The sequence below is a fragment of the Crocodylus siamensis genome, chromosome 2 (genome assembly GCF_052110815.1).
Source record: "Crocodylus siamensis isolate JL-2025a chromosome 2, ASM5211081v1, whole genome shotgun sequence".
Taxonomy (NCBI): domain Eukaryota; kingdom Metazoa; phylum Chordata; order Crocodylia; family Crocodylidae; genus Crocodylus; species Crocodylus siamensis.
The window spans coordinates 177311082-177333089 of record NC_143396.1 but is presented as its reverse complement, the minus strand read 5'-3'; the positions used below and the strand labels follow the sequence as shown (position 1 = coordinate 177333089).

Here is a 22008-nt window from a genome sequence, read left to right as displayed (position 1 = left end):
ACACCTTGCCTCTGGCACTGGGGACTCTCCTGGACACCCCTGATCTTGTGGGCTGGCCCAGGAAGGATTTCCAGCTGTCATCCCAGCCCCAAAACCAGTTCCTTATTCAAGCCCATATACTTAGTATAGTGTACATAGGGGGCTGTGAGTTGGCAGCCTGGTATGAACAAACAGCACATTAGGCCAGAAAAGACTCTAGTCAGAGATGTCTGGGAGAGTCTCCCAGTGGCAGAGTCATGGTGTAGGGGGACCTAAGGATTTCCATCTCTAATCCCAGCCCAAAAGAAATTCCTTATTTGAGCCTATATACTTATTACAGTGTGTGTGGGGCTGTCAATCAGGCTACGCTTTGGGCCATGCAAGACTCTGGTCAGAGGTGTCCAGGAGAGTCCCCTGGTGGTACACACACATGTCAGATGCAGGATATTAATTTACATATTAGTTGGTAAATATGCATGGCTAATGAAATTCTCTCTCTTTAGAATGTGAAATTCATGCTTTATTGGGTATAGATAAGCTTCAAAAAAGGAACTGGGAACCTGGAATAAGGACCTGGAGATTAAAGGAAGAAACTGCAGCCTCGTGAACCATAGCATGTAGCTTTTGTTGGCCGTCCTGAAACAGTGGATGGTCAGAAGGCCAGTCACTGCCAGCCAGGGGTCCCTGCCCCACACCACCAGGGGAAGAGGGCAGTGGGGGAGCTCTGTGGGGTAGATGTTCCTTGAACTTCAGTAGAGGCAGGCAGTTTGAAATTGAGGGAGCAAACCCCAGCATGTGGCCTGGGGTGCCCCAAAACAGTGGATGGTGAGAGCAGGCCACTCACTACAAGAAGGGGGTCCCCCACAACCTCAGGCCCAGGCAGAGTGGGGACTGGCAGGGAATTTTGCAAGTGAAATGTTCCTGGACCTCAGAAATGTGGGGGTGGCTGACTAATGAACAGAGCAAATAAAGTCACAGCTAAGCAGGCTTTTGCCAGTTCTGGGAGAAAACCCTAACCTGCAGCATTGGGTGCATGTGGTACAGGTCGGGTAGCTCTGAGTAATTAATCATGGAATAGGCCTTTGGCATACCAGAAGGTAATGCTGGAATGGGGATCTGTCTCTGTGGACTGCTTGCTAGGGCATGGCTTCCTCTATTCCTAGTGAGGCAAGGGACAAGAAAACAATAATATTGCTGGTTCTAGAAGAGTCACATCACAGAAATCTGTTTCTAGAAGAGGAAATTACATGGTTTACTAAACTGGGCTGGTGTCTGTTCAAGCTCCTGAAAAGCCAGGTTCAGAGGTCTGCCTCAAGGCACAGACTGGTGATGAAAGAGCTGTAACCTGAGCTGCGGTGAAAAGCCTCAGGTCTTCTGTGAGGCTGTGGTGATGCAAATTACCATAGACAAAGGCAGCAGCAGGATCTCAGGTTACAGGTAGTCAAAGGAGCTCACCACTTCAGGATTTGGCCGGAGTCACTCAACTGGTTTTACAGATCCTGCTGAGGAATCTTAAGGTAATGGTCTGAGGAGGGATTGGAAATAGTCCTCTCCAGTCCTACAGGAGGCACAATATACAACAAGCACACAGAAAACATGATCATGCTTTACAGCCAAGCCACTGCCCCCCCACCCCTTCACTCCTGCAGGGGTGGCCCTAGCTCTGGGGTGTAACAGCTGCATATGATAGTATATGGGTAAGGCTTAGATACACCCCAGGGCTGGGTATAGCAGCCACATATAACAGTTTAGCACAGCATGCACCATACACTGTTATACGTGGCCATTACAACCCAGATCTGCGTGCATCACAGGACCCAAGCCTCTCCAAGAGTGCACAACTCTCTTCTCCCTACAGTAGCATGTGATTCCCCCCCCCACCGCCACCGTCCCTGGCCACCCTCAACTTTTTATCATAGTTTCATAGTTGGTAGGGTTGGAACTATTCTGCTCCTGCCCAGAGTTGTGGGGACCCCCCTCTTCCCCCATCCTCCCTCCCCAGCCAGCCTTGGGTATATGCAGTGCTTGTGTACACTTGGGGAGCCCTGTGGAGCTTTGCACAGAAAGACTGCGTGCCCCAGACCCCCAAGCACCCTGTGTTACTTGCACCAAGGAAAAGCGTGCACCTTGCACCCAGGAAAAGTGAGGGGCACCAAGCTAGGGCAGGGGGCAATGCTCTGGTAGCCCAAAGGGTACCCTGCACCCAGCGCCTGATGGAAAGAGTGTGCAGCCCTAAGGGTACCCCACAACCAGCCTTGGATATGTGCATTGCTTGTGTATACCTAGGGAGCCCTGCAGGGCTTTGCACAGAAGGATTTCATGCCCCAGACCCCCAAGCACCCTGTGCAACTTGCACACAGGAAAAGCAAGTGGCAGAAATGCTGCGACAGGGCATTTCTTGTCCTAAAGTGCCACCTGGCAGTAAGGTAGTACTAAAAGGGCAGGAGTGTAAAATTGTTCTGACATGCCCCCTAGTGCATTTTACTAGTTATAGCATAAAAAGCCCTTACGTGGTAGATCACATCCATGTTACTTATTTAGCCGTCATAAACTAGGGAAGGAAAATTAAACCAGGAAGATTTTTAGTGGGTAAATGCCAATTATGTGGACAAGCGCCCTTTAAGATCAGGTATGTTTCGCCTGTGTATTTACCAGTCATAACCAGTGATGTGTTAAACTTCACTTTGACATGCTACATACATTGAGACCTTTTAGTTTATCACTATGCAGCAAGTTTTCTAGATCACAAATCACTCTTGAAGTTCTCGAAGCTCACAACACCTTTGAATATGTCCCTATCAAGGCACTAGTACCACATCACTACAGCTCCGCACAGGGAGCTCATGTTCAGCTGGTTCTTTACAATGATCTCTATGTCATTTTCAGCCTTCTACAACACACTCTCCCATTCTGTAAGCATGGCTTATATTCGTTGTTCCTAAATGAAAGTCCTTAGGAGTCACCCAATTAAACCATGCATGATTGAATTCTACCTAGTTTACCAAGTAAACCAGATCATTCCTTCTCATTTCTGTCCTCATTATCATTTCCCACTCCACTGCAAATTTTCTCAGCAATCCCTTCAAGAGCATTGGTAAAATCTATCCTTAAACTGGAGCCTATTGTTTGGTCAGCATATCCTTTGAGAACATTTAAGGAAGAACAGCGTATGAAACATTTATTTTAATACAGAAAGGAGGAAGACTAATATTATTCTCTCTCTACAGGTCACGTTGCTCAGATCTTTCTAGCTGAGAGTTTCACCAACTACTTTCTAGTACTATTCATTTAGAACACTGATTAATATTTTTACCTACAGCAGTGGCAATTAGGCTTTTCAGACTCAACATGCCTCTTGTTAGACTCAAGGTCCTCTTTATAAAGTGCCAGCTCTTAGCTTTCACTCATTTTTTGACAACAGAAAAATAATAGCACAATTCTTCTGCTGCAAAGAATTCAAAAAGACCACAGCAAGTTAAGATGGCTTTGATGCGATAGATTCCTATTGGAAATCTGTAAGTTCATCTTGCAAATCGTGTAGAAGTTTGCACACCTAACAGTGCTAATATTGTGTGGCACCCCCCTACACCCTTAGAAGGATCTTACAACACCCTGGTTGAGACTCACTGACCTAGAGAATACTGGAGAGGACTAAATGTAAACTTCACTGTCTAACCTCTTGCTCTGTAAGATTACTCTACATACAACCAGCCACCTTAGTTGCCTCTAACAACAAGATCAACAGGAGACTTATAGCAACTCTGCTGGATACCGAGAACATCTCACTTTTAATTTGTTTATCCTTCCACAGCTACAGTGCTGCTCCCTTTGACTTCTGCCACCTTTCTAATCACATGACTGTTTGGATTTGATTAGATTTTTCTCTATTTAATATATGTTATTTCATTCATGTTTAATCTATAAGATAGGAAAAGGAGGAAAACAATGAGGTGGATAGGGTACTATAAATCATAAAGACCCTCAGAAAGGATAATGCTCATGCATCTATTTCTAGGCAGCATTGGTTATAAGTTTTTCATTGCAATGGAATATTAAGAAGTATCATTTTTCAAAGGCTTAGGCTGCTGGGCACAAAAGTTGCATGGGTATTTAAAATGGTAGTCATGCCACTAAGTCCCTAGTTTTGTTTTTCCTGTGGTGTGTGTTTTCTCAGCACTAATGGAGTCTACATTTTGGAATTTGAATGGGATAAATTAGGAAGACTGTATGTGTTCTTCCACTAACAAGCAACAACATGTGTTCCCTGAGTAAATACTCTAAATTGAGAATGGGGAAGAGATGTTTCCTGCCTGTGTAGGGTCTCCCGAGTTCCCATCTGCCACCATATCCACTATTTTGACTCTTTAGCTCTTCCTTTTTCTTAACCAAGCACTGGGATTTTCTGGTTGGCTAACATCACCTCTGAGTGAGGTGTACATGATCTCTCTTCCATCCCAAGAAATAAGATGGGGGCTTGAGGGATGATTTTTTTTTTTTTTGTGCAACCTTTTTAGCCAAAGCTAGCACTTCCTTTCATACTTAACTGCAGACGCCTCCTGACTTTGGCCTGTATAAAAGTACCACTTGCCCCCAGAATCCTCTTTTCCCCTTAAACAACATTATCTGTAATAAATAGTCTGCTAGAGCTAATGTTAAACCTGTGCCAGAACTGCTGAGGAGGTGAAGGAATAGGATCTTAGGTTCCCACTGGATCCCTCCCCACAAAGACCAGGAGCTCCTACTTTCCACCACAGAGTAGAACTGCAGCTTGCATGATTTTGCCATTCTGTCTAGAAACAATACTACATATTGAGGGCAGAAGGGGAATTTTGGGGGTGGGGTATTTGTATGTCTACTGAGGTCCAGAATATTGCTCTTTTTTAAGCACTCCAGCATTCAGACCCTGTTGCAGCTGTCATCCCTTTTCGTGACAATTCCATGCCACCCAATTTGTGACCCATCTTTTAATCATAGTTGAGTGCTGTGAGGTGCCACTCAGGCACCCCTCCCTTGCTCAAAGCATTGACCACACTGCCTTCTTTGTACTAACAAGCACTATCCAGCTCAAGCAGAGAGCCTCCAGGACAGAAAATCAATACTCGGCCCCTCTAAAACAGCAGTGGATGGTGACACTAACTTACTAGCCTGACCCATGATATGAATTTTAATAGCTTTATGGGGATTGAAGTTTCCGCCTTTAGAAAACTTCATTTTTTTGCAGTCCAGACATGGGTACGCACATAGAATGCCGTCTAGACCTGTTAATTACACACAAATAGTACCTGACACAGGGATCCAAGCTGGCATGAACTGACAAGATTCCCAAGGATAAGGCTGCCTGAAAGGTGGTCTGATAGACACTCTGCAAAAGAGAAGCAAGGTGAAATTTGAAAAACAGGAAAGCTACCCAACCTCTAGCAATTCCATGTTGGAAAGGAAGGACTGGGACTACAGTCCAGTGCCCCATTGGGCAACTCCCACTGACTTCACTTGGTGTTGGATCAAGCCCCTCACAAAAGTTCCTCTATGAGACAAAAGCATTCATCTGGCCAGCTCATCATAACACTCCTGCCTGTGCCAAGTTGCACTGAAGTCAGTGGAAGACTGTAACCAGATGCAAGACTCAGGGACAGGAGCACAGCTATGTGTGGTTAAAAGTGATAACCTGCATGCTCACCAAGGGTCCAGCTGACAGTAGTCGGTGTCTGGCCTGGAGGAAATTAAACGTTCCCAGGGAGCTGAGCTGTCAGGGAGAGAGGGAAGAGGGCAGCGTGCATAAGGGGAGATAAGCCACAGTGTCCTCTCTCTATATCTGAGGAAGGATCATAGCTGTGAGTTAACACTTTGTTGATTGCATGTTTGTTTAGAAACTTGCTTTGTTATGGAAGTTGTTTTCCTTGGGAGGACAAGTTTGCCCCAGGAAAAATAAAGAACTGAGTGATAACTTTCTACATGTGGTGGAGAATGTGGGCTGTCTAAAACCCCATGTCTGCCATGGAGACCTGGACTCTGTTAAAATGGCTGGAGGGGACGCATGGCTGCAGCAACAGCAACAGTAGCAGCTATTTCAGCAGCTCCAAACCAAGCAGCAGGAGTTCCAGAGACAGCAGCAGCAACAACTACAGTAGTTTCCGTGAGAGCAGCAGGAGTTCCTGAAACAGCAACTGTATGTAAGATGGACCCCTACCCACATGGGTGAGTCACCAGCTTCCCAGAGTTTAGACAGAGCAGCCTTCACAGAGATGGGACCGACAGAGGTTCTGGAGGCTTTTCTTGCCATGTCTGAATGGGTGTCAGAGGTATCAGTGGCCATGGGGCACATGAGCTGCAAGGGTGGCCCTCCTGTTCACTGGGGAGGCCCAGGCCACTTACTGGGCCATGGGAGCAAACTAGTACCAGCTCAGCACTATAGATCCGTCAAAGCAGCCACACTGGACAAGCTGAGATTTATGGGGGAGGTTTATCAGCACTGCCGGTTCCATACGGAGACTTGGAATGTGAATGTGCGGCACTGGATTAAGGCCCAGATGCTAGAAGACATATGCACATGGTGGCTAAATTTGGACTCCTGGTCAGCTGAAGAGGTGAAACGAGTTGCATTGGAACAATTCAGTGCCACCATCCTAATAAAAGCCCAGACCCTGATCACGTCAATATCAGCAGCAAATCAGGTGAGAAGCCCTCACCAGCCAGAAGAAATGCTCCAGAAAAGGGGTCAGGGTGCAGTGTGATCTTAAACCCCCTTCAAAGGAAGTAAAGGATCGGGAAACCTCTGGCACTCATCAGGAGAGCAGATTAGATCAGTTAGAAGGCTAAAAGATCACCTAGGATCAAAGAGAGGATCTGGTATATGCCCCTCTATATGGCCAGTTGAGATGGGCCAATGGGGCTATAATAGATGCCCATTTAGCACCTCAAGACCCCCATTTTGATCTGCATGGGGTCCTCCTGATGAAGGTGACCAAAGACAACTTTGAGATCCCAACTGTTGGCCCTGAAACAATACCACCACCAGGTGTTGGAACTAGCAAATGACTCTCTGGGGGGAGCCATTTTGGGGGGTGGAAAGACCCAAGATAGAATACTACTGAGGTTTTTTGGCCTGGAATATATCTGGAAGTTAAATAATATTGTGTGCCCTGCCTGATTGCCAGCTAGTTGGGATGCAGCTCAGCCATAAGGCCCCACTGGTGCCCTTCTCCCTGTGGTTAGCATACCATTTCAGCAGGCTGGGGTGGACTTGCTGGGACTAGAGCCCAGTGCAAGGGGACAGAAGTTTATTTTGATCCTGGTAGACTATGTCACTTGCTACCCTGAGGTTGCTACAATCTGCTCAGCATCAGCACAAACAATGGCCACAGAGCTACTACAGATTTTCTCCCAGGTGGGCATCCCTAGAGAGGTTTTAATGGACCAGAGTACAACCTTCATGTCCTGGTTGCTACAGGAGTTCTGGGACTTATTACAAGTTTGCTCGGTAGAGACTTCAGTGTACCATCCCCAAATGGATGGACTGGTCAAACCATTTAAACCCGGGGTGGGCAAAATGGTGGTCTGGCTGGTGGCTGGATAGCATTTCCCAGCAGCCCCTGCCTGCACTGCTGTGGCTGCTTACCATGAATACCTCAGCAGTGGCAGCACTGTGACAGCATGGGGCCAAGCTTTCCATAGAGACTGGCCCCAGCAGCACTGGCAGGACAGATCACTGGGCAAAGAACTGCTCCAGGGTCAGGGCTAGGATCTTGCAGTGGTAACAACACAGTCCGGAGCTGGGGAACACATGCAATCCACTGCCTGCATATGAGCAGTAGAACACAGCTCTGCCATAGCTCCAGACCATGCTGTCACTGCCACAAAATCCCAGTCCTGAAGCACCTTCCCAGTACTGCTGGGGCTGGTCTACATGGAATACCTGGCCCAGCGCTATCACGGTGCTGCTGGGGTCTCCATGGAAACTAGGTACAACAATGTGGGCAGGAACTGCTGGGAAATGGAACCTGTGGGGGCTCAATCCAGCCCACGGGCCAGATTTTGCACGCCCATGAGTTAAACAAACACTGAAGGAGATGCTGAGGAAGTCTGCCTCTGAAGAACTTCAAAATTGGAACCAACTTCTATCCTACCTACTGTTCAGCCTATGAGAGGACCACAACTCTGGGCCTCCACAGGCTTTTTGCCCTTTGAGTTACTATATAGGAGGCAGCCCTGGAGTGTGTTATACCTACTTCAAGAGTCCTGGTAGGACTAGGGGACAACAACCCAAAACATAGTTTAGTATGTACTGAAGCTGAGGGAAGGGTTAGACCTAGTGGGGGCCCTCAAAAGGAAAAATTGAGGTAGCCCAACAGGAACAAGAGCAACAATATACCAAAAGGCTCGACTCCAGGTCTATCGGCCAGGAGACTTGGTCCTACTGTTGCTCCTAAGTTACTGGCAAAGTGGCAGTGTCATTTTGAGATACTGTGGACAGCTGGCCAGATGAATTATGAAGTCCACTTAGTGGTAAAATGTCAGGCTCACAAATTACCTGTGAGGCCCATCTGGTTTCTACACATTCACTGGGAGTTGGCTAGGGAAGTACATATCACCCCCAAAATCCAATAACTGGCTTCATCCTGGGGGAGAATTTGACCCCAACTCAATGGCCTGAGATCTAAAACCTCTTGGAAGAATTTAAAGAAGTGTTACAAGCAGTGATGAAAATATTAGACTTGCAGGTCATTGAGGAATCAGCCAGTGAGTGGAGTAGCCCAACTGTGTTGGTGCCAAAGCCTGACCATTCTGTCTGGGTTTTGCAGGGACTTTTGCAAAGTCAACACAGCTTCAAAATGTGATACATAACTATGCTCAGAATAGATTAGTGGTGAAGAGAATAGGGAATGCCAGGTATTTAATCATCCTGGAATTGACCAAAGCATATTGGTAGATTCCTTTGGACCCAGTTTCCCAGGAGATCACAGCCTTCACAACATCCTCAGGACTGCATCACTTCAGGACCTTACTTTTTTGTCTCTTAATGGTTTACACAGTGCTTCAGCAACTTTCCAACATTAAATGGATAAAGTCCACTGCCTGTACCAGGTATATGCCACCACCTATCTAGACAATGTTGTAATATTTACCAACACATGGACAGACCACCTACTGCAGAAAAAGGAGACGTCAAAATCAGTACAAGTAGAGGGTCTCAGAGCTAACCTGGCGCTAAATGACACCAGGGTTACACAGAAACAAAATATCTCGGATATGTCCTAGGCACTGGCAAAATCAGGCCACTAGTAGACAAAGTCGTAGCGGTTGGATACTTCCTTCTCTGGGGAACGGAGGCATTCGTCTGTTGACCTGACCTGCTGCCTCAGAAGTTCTGCTGCTCACCCAGAGGCCAGATCTGAGATGTCATGGAAGACACCAAGACTCACCTGGCTCTCTGACTACTACCCCATGCTGCTCATCCATGTGGGCACCAATGATATTGCCAGGGAAGACCCTGAGCAGATCAAAAGTGACTACAGGGCTCTGGGTGCAAGGGTGAAGGTGGTGGGGGGTCAGGTGGTGTTCTCCTTGATCCTTTCAGTCAAGGGGAAGGGCACAGACCGGAGGGGAAGAATCCTGAAGAGCAATGTATGGCTGTGCAGGTTTCTTCGACCACAGGATGTTGTTCCAAGAAGGACTGCTAGGGTGGGATATAGCTGACAAAGACAGGGAACAGCATCTTCACAAACAGGCATGCTAACCTAGTAAGGAGGGCTTTAAGCTAGGTTTGCTGGGGGATAGAGACCAAAGCCCTGAGGTAAGAGAGGAAGTGGGTGACCTGGAAGAAATGCAAGCATGAGGTGGCAACAGAGGAGGCCTTTTCATTCTTTCCTGACAAAGTAGGGCAATTAGCTAGTTACCCCAGGTATCTGTACATGAATGCATAGAGCCTAGGAGGCAAGCAGAAAGAATTGGAAGTCCTTGCAAAGTCCCGGAATATGACATGATTGGAATAACAAAGACTTGGTGGGACAGCCCACATAACTGGAATAATGTCATGAATGGAGATAAACTGTTCAGGAAGGACAGGCAAAGGAGAAAAGAAAGGGGAATTGCTCTTTAGGTGAAAGAGCTATGTGACTGGAGATAAGCCTGTTGAAAGTCTTTGGGTTAGGGTTAGAGGGGAAAGCACCAAGGGTGCTAAAGACCATCAGAACAAGATGAAGATTTCTTCCAACAGCTAGCAAAAGTTTCCTGACTACAGGCCCTGGTTCTCATGAGATACTTCAATCACTCTGACATCTGCTGGTAGACCAATACAGCAACGCACAGGCAATCCAGGGAGTTTTTGGAAATTGCTGAGGACAACTTCCTGGTGCAAGTGTTGGCGAACCAACTAAAGGCCATGCTCCTCTTGATCTGCTGCTCACAAACAGGGAAGAATTTGTGGGGACTGTAGTAGTGGATGGCACTTGAGCATCAGTGACCATGAGATGACTGAGCTCAGGATTCTGAGAAAAAGAAAGAAGGAGAGCAGGCAGAGTATGGATCCTGGACTTCAGAAAAGCAGTCTTTGACTCTCTCAGGGAACTGATGGGCAGGATCCCCTGGGAGGCCAGTCTGAAGGGAAAAGGGGTCCAGGAGAGATGGCTGTACTTTAAGTAAACCTTACTGAGGGTGCAAGAACAAACCATCCCAATATACAGGAAGACTACCGAGTACAGCAGAAGACCAGCATGGCTTAGCAGGGAAATCTTCAGTAAGCTAAAACACAAAAAGAGTTTACAAGAAGTGGAAACTTGGACAAACAACTAGGAAGGAGTATATGAGTACTGCTCGGGCCTACAAGGATGAAATCAAGTAGGCCAAAGTGCACCTGGAGTTGCAACTAGCAAGGGACATGAAGGGTAACAAAAAGGGTTTCTACACACATGACAGCAATAAGAGTAGGATCAGGGAAAGTGTGTGTCCTTTATTAAACGGGGGAGGCAACCTAGTGACAGAGGATGCAGAAAAGATTGAAGTACTCAATGCCTTTTTCACCTTAGTCTTCACAGATAAGGTCACCTCCCAGACTACTGAGCCTGACAGCACAGTTTGGAGAGGTCAGCAGCCACAATAGCAAAAGAACAGGTTAGGGACTATTTAGAAAAGCTGGACATTAACAAGTCCATGGGGCTGGATGTTATTTACAGTGCCGATGCAATCACATTGGCATTGGCATGGCCACTGGCCATCCTCTTTGAAAACTCATGGCAATTGGAAGAGGTTACAGATGACTGGAAAAGGGCAAATATAGTGCCCAACTTCAAGAAAGAGAAGGAGAAGGAGCCAGGAAACTACACACTGGTCAGCCTCACCTCAGTCCCTAAAAAAATCATGCAGTGGTCTTCAAAAAATTCATTTCTAAGCACTTGAAGGAGAAGAAGGTGATTAGGAACAGTCAGCATGGATTCACCAAGGGCAAGTCCTGCCTGACCAACCCCCACAACATATAGTCTTCCACAACATTCTCACAAGCAAGATAAGGCATTACAGGTTGGATGAATGGTCTGTAAGGTGGATAGAAAACTGGCTGGATCATCAGGCTTAGAGATCAGTAATCAATGGCACGATGTCTAGTTGACAGCCAGTGTAAAGTGGAGTCCCCCAGGGTCAAACCTGGGACTGGTTTTGTTCAATATCTTCATCAAGGACCTAGAAGATTGGATGGCATGCACACTCAGCAAGTTTGCAGATGACACCAAGCTGGGGAGAGTAGTAGATACACTGCAAGATAGAGCTAGGATTTAGAGATACTTCAACAGATTGGAGGATTGAACTAAAAGGAATCTCATGAGGTTCAACCAGGACGAGTGCAAAGCTCTGCACTTGGGATGGAACAATCCCATGCACAGATACAAGCTGGGAACCGATTGACTAAGCAGCAGCTCTGCAGAAAAGAACCTGTGGGTTACACTAAACAATAACCTGAATGTGAGCCAACAGTATGACCTTGTTGCCACAAAGGCTAATGGCATACTGGGCTGCACTAGTAGAAGCGTTGTCAGCAGATGGAGGGAAGTGATTCTTCCCCTCTAATTCAGCACTGACGAATCCACATCTGGGGTACTCTGTCAAGATTTGGGCCCTTCAAAGGGCCCGAGGATTTGGACAAATTGGGGAGAGTCCAGCAGAGGACAACAAAAATGGTTAGGGTGTTAGGAAACATGACTTGTGAGGAAAGGCTGAGGAAACCAGGCTTATTTAGTCTGGAGAAAAGAAGACTGAAAGGGGATTTAATAGCAGCCTTCAACTACCAGAAGTGGGGTTCCAAAGAGGATGGAGCGAGACTGTTCTCAGTGATGACAGACAACAGAACAAGAACCAATGTCTTAAGTTGCAGCAAAGGAAGTTTAGGTTAGATATTAGGAAAAAATGCTCTCACTAGAAGTGTAGTAAAGCACAGGAACAGGCTACCCAGAGAAGCTTTGGATTCTCCATTCTTGGAAGTTTTAAAGACCTAGCCAGACAAAGCCCTGGCTGGGATGATCTAGTTGGGGATGGTCCTGCCTTGAGCATGGGGTTGGACTACATGACCTCCTGAGGTCCCTTCCAACCCTAATTTTCTATGGTTCTATGAAAGTGAAGGTTTTGGTGGAATCACCAGTGCCCACAACCAAAGGCAGGTGAAATCATTTCTGTGCTTAGCAAGCTATTACCAGCAGTTTATTACTCAATTCACTGCCATCACTGCACCACTAATGGACCTGCTGTGGAAGGGAATGCTGCAAATGGTCCAGTGGGCACCCAGGTGAGGCAGCATTTGGGACAGTAAAATGACTACTTTGTAATACACTGATCCTGTGTAGCCCAGACTTAACAAAAGAATTCATATTGCAAACCGATGCCTCAGACTAAGGCTCAGAGAAGGTTCTCTCCCAAGAGTTTGAGGATGTGGAACACCCCATCCTTTATCTCATATGAAGCTCCTTCTCTGGAAACAGAAATATGCAGTCATTGAAAAGGGGTGCCTAGCGATTATGTGGGAAGTGGAGGCCCTCCACTCCTACCTCCCAGGGGCCTGGTTTTGTTTGGTTACTGATCACACCTCACTGCCACGGCTCAATACCATGAGAAAGACCAACCCCCAGTTGACAAGGTGGTAGCTGTCTCTGCAAACCTCTGACTTTATGATAGTGCACCGGTCTGGATCTGCTCACACAAGTGTGGACTCTGGAGAGGGATGGGGATTGAAGAAAGGGAAGAAGAGCATGTCCCCAACTCCATGCTTGAAAGGAGGGGATGTAACTGGGTGCAAGGTTCAGGGACAGGAGCACAGCTTTGGGTGGTTAAAAGTGATAGGCTGTATGCGTAGCAGGGAGCCAGTTGACAGTAGCCAGTGTTTGGCCCAGAGGAAGTTAAAAGCTCCCAGGAAGTAGAGCTTCAGGGAGAGAGAGAAGAGGGTGGTATGCAGGAGATAAGCTATAATGTCCTCTCTCCTGTCTGAGTTAACCCTTTGTTGATTGTATGGTTGTTTGTTTCAGTACTTTCATAGATTTCATAGACATTAGGGCTGGAAGGGACCTCGGGAGATCATCGAGTCCAGCCCCCTGCCCAAAGGGCAGGAAGCCAGCAGGGGTCATAGGATCCCAGCAAGATAAGCATCCAATTTACTCTTGAAGGTGTTCAATGTAGGTGCTTGAACCACCTCCGCTGGCAGACTGTTCCAGACCTTGGGGGCTCGGACAGTAAAGAAATTCTTCCTTATGTCCAGCCTGAAACGGTCTTGCAGGAGTTTGTGACTGTTCGACCTCGTCATCCCTTGAGGCACTCTGGTAAACAAACGTTCCCCCAGATCCTGGTGGTCACCCTTGATAAATTTATAGGTGCTTTGTTTTGGATGTTGTTTTCCTTGGGAGAACAAGTTTGCCCCAGGAAAAATAAAGAACTAGGTAACAACCTACTATAGACTCTTCTAATGGCTTTCAATAGGGCTGAGCTTCTTGGTCCTGCTTGTGCTTTCGAAAATACCACCCTACATGCTCAAAAGGAAAGCAGACGTTCACATGCTGCCCTGAAGTGGGCAGCTGCTCTGTGTAAGCTTAATAATACTTTGCATAGGTTAGATAGCGAGACTATAGGTAAAAACTAAACTGTTATCAGATTTATTTGTATTAAACTATCAATCTGAATAAAGGCTTTGGTCCTCCAAAAAGAAGCAGTCAATACTGCCATGGGCAACAAACTACCAACCCAGAACATTCAAGTGTTGTGAGTAGGGTCCCCAAAAGTCACGAGATATTTTCAAAAATAATAATTATTGTATTCTTTTATTTGTTTTCTGATTTTGAGCCCTTTGGGGGTCTTTTGTAGCTTCTTCCCACAATCATACACGCTGTAAACTTTCTTTTTATTTAAAGACAGCTGTTATAGTCAGAAACAAAAGATGCAGGACTCCAGGAGTGAGGGCTCTTAAAAGATACAAATGTCAGATTTTCAGAGAAGCACAGGCACTGGTAATGCTGAGAAGGTACTGTGCAGAAGGGAGGGATAACTGTATGGAGTGTATGGGGGGTTAAGAGGAGAACAGACTACAAACTTCATAAAGTCAAAGTAACTGCAGGAGGGCGGGAGGTGAGAAATATTCCTTGAAGCAGCTAGGATAAAAATGAGCAAAACGCGTGGGTGTAGTTCAATAAATAAAAGGTGTTTTATGCACTAGTGATGAATTGTTCTACCCACGGAATAGCGAAGTTTCAGGCAATATTGTGTTTCAATCTCTCTTCTGATGAAGAAAAATAAATTTAAAAAAAATCACACACCTCAAGGTTTGTGGTGCTTTGTATTAATAGAAACTTTTTATTATTATTTCCGCAGATAAATATGTATGCCTTCCATTCTCTCTCAAACATATCTGTGTGTACAACCAAACCCTTCTCCCCTGCACATACCACCCACCTTATTATGAGTGGTGCATACTATCTCTCTTTTCTCTTTGTACACACAACACAAAGAATATCACAAAAATACAAAAGCAAATAAGCAAACCATTTTTAAATAAGATGTCAAGTTTAAAGGCCATTTAAAACCTCAGTCATATACTCTACCTCTCATCTTCTAATTGCCCAGGTATATAAATATATTCATACTTACACACACAATTGTTATTATTTTGGGTTTTTATGATATATAGGCACACATTATATTCATATGTACATATACTTTACAAAAACTGATAGTTAGACAGCCTGACTATTACAACTATCAGTCTGTCTAGCTATCAGTCTGTATGTCTAGCTAGACAGACAGGCAGACATTACACCCATACAGGCTCAGTCCTTGGTAGAATATACGGAAAAATATCAATGATATTTCACATACTGGACAACATTTGGTGTCGCCTGTTGATGATATCTCTTGAAAAGACTTCAGAAAGCCTGGGATCAATCTTCCACAGACCTGTTAGCTGCAGGACTTAATATGAACAGGACCTGGTGACCCTACCAACCTCTCACTGGACAAGATGATGTGGTCACAAGAACCATACAAAAATAAATCAGGGATTTATCAATGGCTGAGCCTAAGCAATAGCAATCCTTGACTTCCTTAAACCTGACTCCCCTATTTATGGAGGGAGCATAACACTTAGAAATGTAAGTTTCTCATAGAAAAACATTAAAGGAGGGTGGCATGAAAGGCTGAGAGTTTAGTGAACACATACTGCTTGACACCGCTATTGTAGAGAGGAAGATTAGAGCACTCAGGGTGATAGAAGCCATCAATAATGAACTATTAAGAATTCAGGCTAATCCTCAAAAAACAAGAAGCTTTAACCTAATAGCCTCTCTGTAACAAGGGAGACCATGAGATTTAACTCTTTTAGGAACCCTGAAGACCTGAGATGTTCCTTGTTTTCAGTTCAAAGTCACATGGAAGTGTGAACTTAAAATGTCTGTCTTAATTGAGGAGGACTCCAACACTGGAGATCTTTTGTTCAAAACAGATGAGCTCCACAGAAGAAAGAAAAGCACTCAGAATGACAACCGTCTCTTACTTTTAGGGAAAATGCTGGTATGTTACAATTACTGCATTTATTACATAAATTAATAGGTTTGTAGTAGGTTGGCAGTATTATTGGAGCTGCAATGATCCAGGGAATATGCAAGAAATGAGTTTTTCTTGGTAATACCTTTTATTGGACAAACTTATAGCTAGGAGAAATAGACATGGGTCCCTGGTACACGTTCATTTACTGGCATGATGGGATCTGATCCCCAATCCCAACAAATGCACTTTCTGCCATACCACACTTGCCTGGCAGGAAGCATGATTTTGGGATTGGGACTCGGATCCCAATAGCACCATTATTGCTTCGCAGTCCAAGTGGAGCCCATGTCTGCTTCATCCAGGGTTGTTAGGACAGACAATCAGCTAACTGTTAAAACCACCCATTGGGCAGCTCTGATTGGGTTGCCCAGCACAGGGGACCAGAGGCTTCTGGCAGGAGGAAGCCTTCAGCTTCCCCCACCAAGGACTTTAAGCCTTGTGCCAGGCAGCTCTGGGCATGTTGCCCAGAGCAAGGGCTCCTCCAGGCCAGGCAGCCTGGCCACAGTTGCCTAATGCAGGGTTTAAAGTCCCCAGCAGAGGAGGCCAAAGGCTTCCCCCCATGCCAGAACTGCCTGGCATGAAGTCTATGGTTCCCAGCAGGGGAAGACCTTTGCTTTCCCATTTCCCTGCCCAGCCTCCAGCTGGGCTAGAGGTTCAGACCAACGATAAACTGATTGTAGTCTCAGCATCAGGACTGCATGGGAGCTGCTCGAGGTTCCACTGCAGTCCCAGGGCTGGGGGAGCTGTCAACCAAGCCCCTTTGTGCAGATACCATCCAGCTGCATAGTGGGGACTCTGCCATGCATTCAATTTAAGGCACAATGGAATCCAGCCAGAAAAATGATTACACATTTGGTGAATAATTTTGTGGCTGCTTGCACATTTTGTAGGGCCATTAGTTGCCTGAACATATGGTCAGGTTACAATTTAAGACACAATTAACAGGTTAATCATGGCTTAAGTATATCATCTGCCTGGGGCCAGGCTTTCAGACACAAAGTCTTTTCCCTCAAGCCTGGGAAAAAAACAGATTAGCTCAGGCTGCATCTGCTTATTTCCCAGACTTGAGAAAGAGCATTTTCTGCCCAAAAGCTTGTCTAACTATACAGCTGGTCCAATAAAAGATACTATCAAACACATCTTAATTAGATTAGACAGACAGATGGATAAAATATGGACATTCTCCTTATTTAACACATTCACAATGACAGAGAAAGTCCATTGGATAGACAAAACAATTTAAGTATAGTGCAATATTAAAAGGTCCTACAATCTTTGAGAGGAAAGAATGAACAACTGATTATCTAGGCTTTCTTTACCTACCTTTGGATATTTCAGTTAATAATAAAGCACGACAGTATTGGGCTCAAAGGCTGTGGGGGCCAAGACAAGAAGCCAGGTCTGTCTGCAACAAGATTCTCTTCCGCAAACAGAGGCAGGTTCAGCAACAGTACAAGTGGAGCCTTTAGGTCAGAGAACCAGGAAAGGGCATCCAAATGTTGACCATCAGCAACTCTGGCCCAATGTTTTGATAGACTAGGAGTATAAAAGGAAGCCAGTGGGGCTTGGTGTAGGGAAGGAAGGGAGCCATGCAATTAACCCATAAGGCACGGATCACCAGCAATTTGGGAAGCTCTGGGGCAGCCTACCAAGGGTAAAATTAACCCCTATGCAAAGAGCCAGATCAAAGCCACCTATGCAAGTCTCAAGACCTAATTAAGTTCTCAGAATAGGTCTTCATGGTATAAGCTTTGTGCTGCACTTTTGCAAAATCTGCCCCTGGTTTGATAAAGGAAAAAAGCAGAGACTTTTCAAAACACAGGAAGGGGTGGCTGATAAAAGGGAGAGAAACAGAGTAGAACCACCATAAAAAAGTATAAAAACTGTCTATCCAGGTGTGAGCCCCACTCCAGAGTAGACTGATAAATAGTCTGGCCCTTGGGAAATGTAAACACTTGAGTTCTGCCCAGCTTTGAAGTCGGTGGGAGCTGCTGGGGTTCAGCACCTTTGACAATCACAGTGTTCATTTGCAAACTTGTGTTACAGATATTCTCAATCCAAACTGAGGCCCAACTCCTGCCATTAAGTGCCTACCTTAGCATTTGTGGGTAGCCCAGATGAATCCAAAGAAATTACACCAGTCAGTAAAGGTAAACTTAAACGTCAGTGCCTGAATGATCAGGTTAAGTTGCATGGTGTTTTTTACAGGCTTGCTTATCTTGAAATGTGAGTACTAGGTGCCTTGACAAATAGATTGAAAGGTATAATTTTATACATCTTGAAAAAGTGCCCCTTGATAAGCATCATAAGCCTACATTTAGGCACTTTAACGAATCAGAGTCCACAAGGTGTATAGTACAATTTAAACAATACTGAAACCAAAATAAAGAACATACTACTTCAGATATACAACCAACCGAACACTTATTCTGAAAATGTGTCTCCTACAAAGGAAGAACTCACAGCACCCTGGAACCATTCCAACAAATGGAAAAAAAAATCAATTCCCATATACAGTGTAGGGATTATTCATAAGCCATAGAAAACAGATACAACAAACACTGCTATTCCTACTGGAGGTAGCAAAAAGTGATAGCTGCAGCCTCTGGATTTATTTTCATGATAGTCCACTTAAGACCATAGTAACCTAATGTGGTTTGAACAGAGTCAAGGCTTCCATGCATCTCAAAGAACAGGGTGTATTCTATAGAAACATGACTAACATCCATCTCCAGGGTAAAACTGGTCAAAACACAAAAACATTTTGTGAAAAAACCTGTAATTTCCAAGCTGCTTTATTTTCATAGATTATAAAATTGATCCATTTTTGTGAAATGTTTTCCACTATGATTGCTGTTTCTGTTGTTTTATTGAAAACCAGGCCTTTTTGGTCAATAAAAAAGCTTCTCATTGCAGAAGCTCATTATTATTTTGAATAAATATCCAATTAAAATATTGTACACTTTCTCAAGAATAAAATAATCCATTTCCAAAAAAGACCATTTTTGATAGAAGAACCTGATGGGCACTGGCACTGAAGGAGGGTGAATGTTTGTTACAAAAGCTATACCTTGTTGCCTACTGCCAGGAGCAGCAGCATCTATATCAGACAGTGCTATTTCAGGACCAGGAAAGAGTTTAAAGCCTAAGGTATCACAAATTCAATTGAACCTAGAATTACACAAAGTCTTAAATCAATCTCTCTTCCTCTTCTCCCCCCTGAAAAGGGAGGTTAAAGACTGGCCAGGGGGTTCATATCAGGAATCTTTGTAAAGTTACTTTCCTACACACACAAGCATAAAGACATTGAATGCTGGTCTGCCGATTCACATTAAGAGCATGGGAGATGCCAAGCAGAGAAACCCAACAGAGTTCTCCACTGCCTCCTGTGCCAGCCACATCCTTCACCACCCCCAGCATAAGAGAGAACATGCACGGGGAGCACTAAGCAGATAGGAGGGAACATAGTAGAACCTTTCCAACCTACCTGCTCTTCTGGTGATATAAAGGCTGTTATGAACCATATGTCAGTGGGAGAGGTTAGAGTAGTCCACTTGTAGCTCTAACGAAAGCAAGGCCCCAGAGACCACAGACCGGGGAGCTGTAACCAGAACCCTGCATCCAACTCATCTTAGATAAAGGGAAGAATCAGAGGAGAAGTGCACAAACTGTCACAATAAAGCTCTTGAAATACTCCTTTGAGTCATACAAAGAGATTGCAGAAAGCAATGACACATGTCTCACCTTCCATGACATCACAAGGCCAAGCGGCAAGCTTCCTTTTGCAATAACCATCTTACAAAGCCTTTAAAAACTGCCAAGAACATAAGAAATGCCACCTTGGCCAACCTACCCCAGTATTCTCTCTCTCAGTGAAACACAGTGGGTGAAAACATGACTGGTGCCATTGCCAGGCTAATCCCAACCATCTTTTTTTCCTTCCTCCAGATAGCAGTTTGGTTCCAAAACATGTCTATAGGCTATTGACAACTAAGCAAGTTTAAAACGGAGGCTGCCAAATTCAATGCACAAACAACAAAGTCCTTCAAACAGAAGCCAGGACAAGATGGCAATTTAGAGACTGTTTTCAGCAAGGCATAAGCTTTAGTAGCCTGCTTTGTCAGATGTGCCCTATAAAAGCTTATGCCTTGCTGAACCACTTAGGTGACACCCCACCCTGCTCTCTTTCCAATTTCAGACTAACATGGTTAACTACTTCTTTCTTCCTTCAAATAAAGAAAAACTATAGCTTGATAAACAAAAATGGCCACTTAGGTCTACTCAGAAGTCACTCAGCTCTATCCTTACACATCTCATGTTGATGAGCAATTTTAGAAAATTAAACCTTATTTGATCTTTTCATATTCCCTAGACAGATGCCCAAACAGTCAAGAGCCAGCACAGTCCTGAGAGAAAAAGAACCTTATATCACACACCCTGAAGGTCGAGGGACCAGATACAGAAATGAATCTGCAAGCAACCTGAGATACTGTTCCCTGAATAACTGCAGCATGCTTCACTGCGGCAGTTGAACAATCATCTGAAAAATGACAAGAGTCTTTTGCAATATATTTTAAGGATTAGACATTTGCAAACACAAAGATTATAAAATGTCAAAGCAATTCCATTCCTTGCTATTGCTTACCCAGTGCTACTGATTGATTTAGTGCAGACTTTAGTCTTTATCTAGCATAGACATTAGTTGATGTTTAAAAGAGGTCTGGAATGAGCAGGTAAGGCAGACAAGACTTGCCCCATCTTTGGGATTTCAGACTGCCAACCAAAGACAGAAATATATAGGAAAACCTAAGTAAGAAAACCAGTGAAGAAAGATTCACCTCTTCTCCCAACACTGATTTGGAGTCTCCACACAGAAACCCTTTTGGTGCGACTAAACTCCGTGGGCATTTTTACATGCGTTTTGGGACATGGCACCGGGAGCTTTAATTAGCAAGCTCCACTAATTAAAAGCGCCTTCACGTCATGTGTATCCACATCCCCACACTGAAAAAATGGCAGCGGGGCACTCTGAACTAAAGCTCATTAAATAATTTTCCAAACAGAAAGCAGATCTCAGCACTGGGAAGACATTCTTGTAGACTGCACTAGTTCAGCCAAACTTGAGACAAAGGGTCATTTCTACTCTAAGAACTGCAAACAGCCCCTGGCTTACTTGCTGGGTTTTGGGGGGTGTTTTTTGTACACACTAAGAGTGGATGCCACCATTTCAAGCTGAAAACATTTGATCAGATAGGTTGTGGCAACGTATTTTTGCCTAGGGACACAGACAGATGAAATGTTTACACCACTGTAAGAGTGTTGTTACACATTACCTTTCAGATGTGTTAAGGGCTCTTAAAACAGTAGTAGTGTCCACCGATTAGGGCAGGAAAACACAAACTAAGTGTCCTGTGAGCCTCTCAGGGAGAATCTTCTTCCAGTGAGGATTACCTCTATCTTCTCTTGGGAGCTAGTGTTGCAGTCACATTAGGATGCTTCACAGGGCCAAGACAAGCTGTGAGTGGCTCTCCAGCACCCCAGGAGGCACTGCTACCAGCCATCCCCGGGTAGATGCTCTGTCTTCTCCCAGAGTGACAGCAATGAGAGGAGCTGGTAACCGGAGGAGCCCTAAAAATAATAATTGCCGCTTTCGCCTCTGCTCCCATCCTGGGCTCATTCCACTACCCCACCATCCCCCTGCAGCTCTCCCTGTCCCCTACCCATGACTCAAGGTTCACCCCGATCCTCCCCCATCTTTGTGGTTCCTGCCTCACCCTCTCTGGGTTCATACTCCACCCCCACAGCTCTCGCAACTCACCCTCCATCCCATGTGCCCCAACTCCCCACTTATCTGCTCTCCTGGGGTGCTGTTCCAGGGGAGCAGGCACATCCCTGCTTGCCAGCCCTCAACGGGCAGCTCAGAGCAGTGCATGTTAGAGAAGGTATTAACCCTTAACGTGCAACTGC

General features: G+C 45.2%; 1 protein-coding gene across 8 annotated transcripts in view; it reads right to left on the bottom strand.

The window, feature by feature from the left end:
• Nucleotides 1-22008, bottom strand: part of TSPAN4 (tetraspanin 4) — an 861113-nt gene that overhangs the window by 555144 nt on the left and 283961 nt on the right. Inside the window, exon 1 of one of the 8 annotated variants that reach the window (XM_090032438.1) lies at nt 5262-5279. The exons of the other annotated variants lie outside the window; for them this stretch is intronic. The gene's annotated coding sequence lies outside the window, so the exon portion shown is untranslated. Of the gene's footprint in view, nt 1-5261; nt 5280-22008 lie in introns of those variants that run through there. 8 annotated transcript variants of the gene reach the window in all.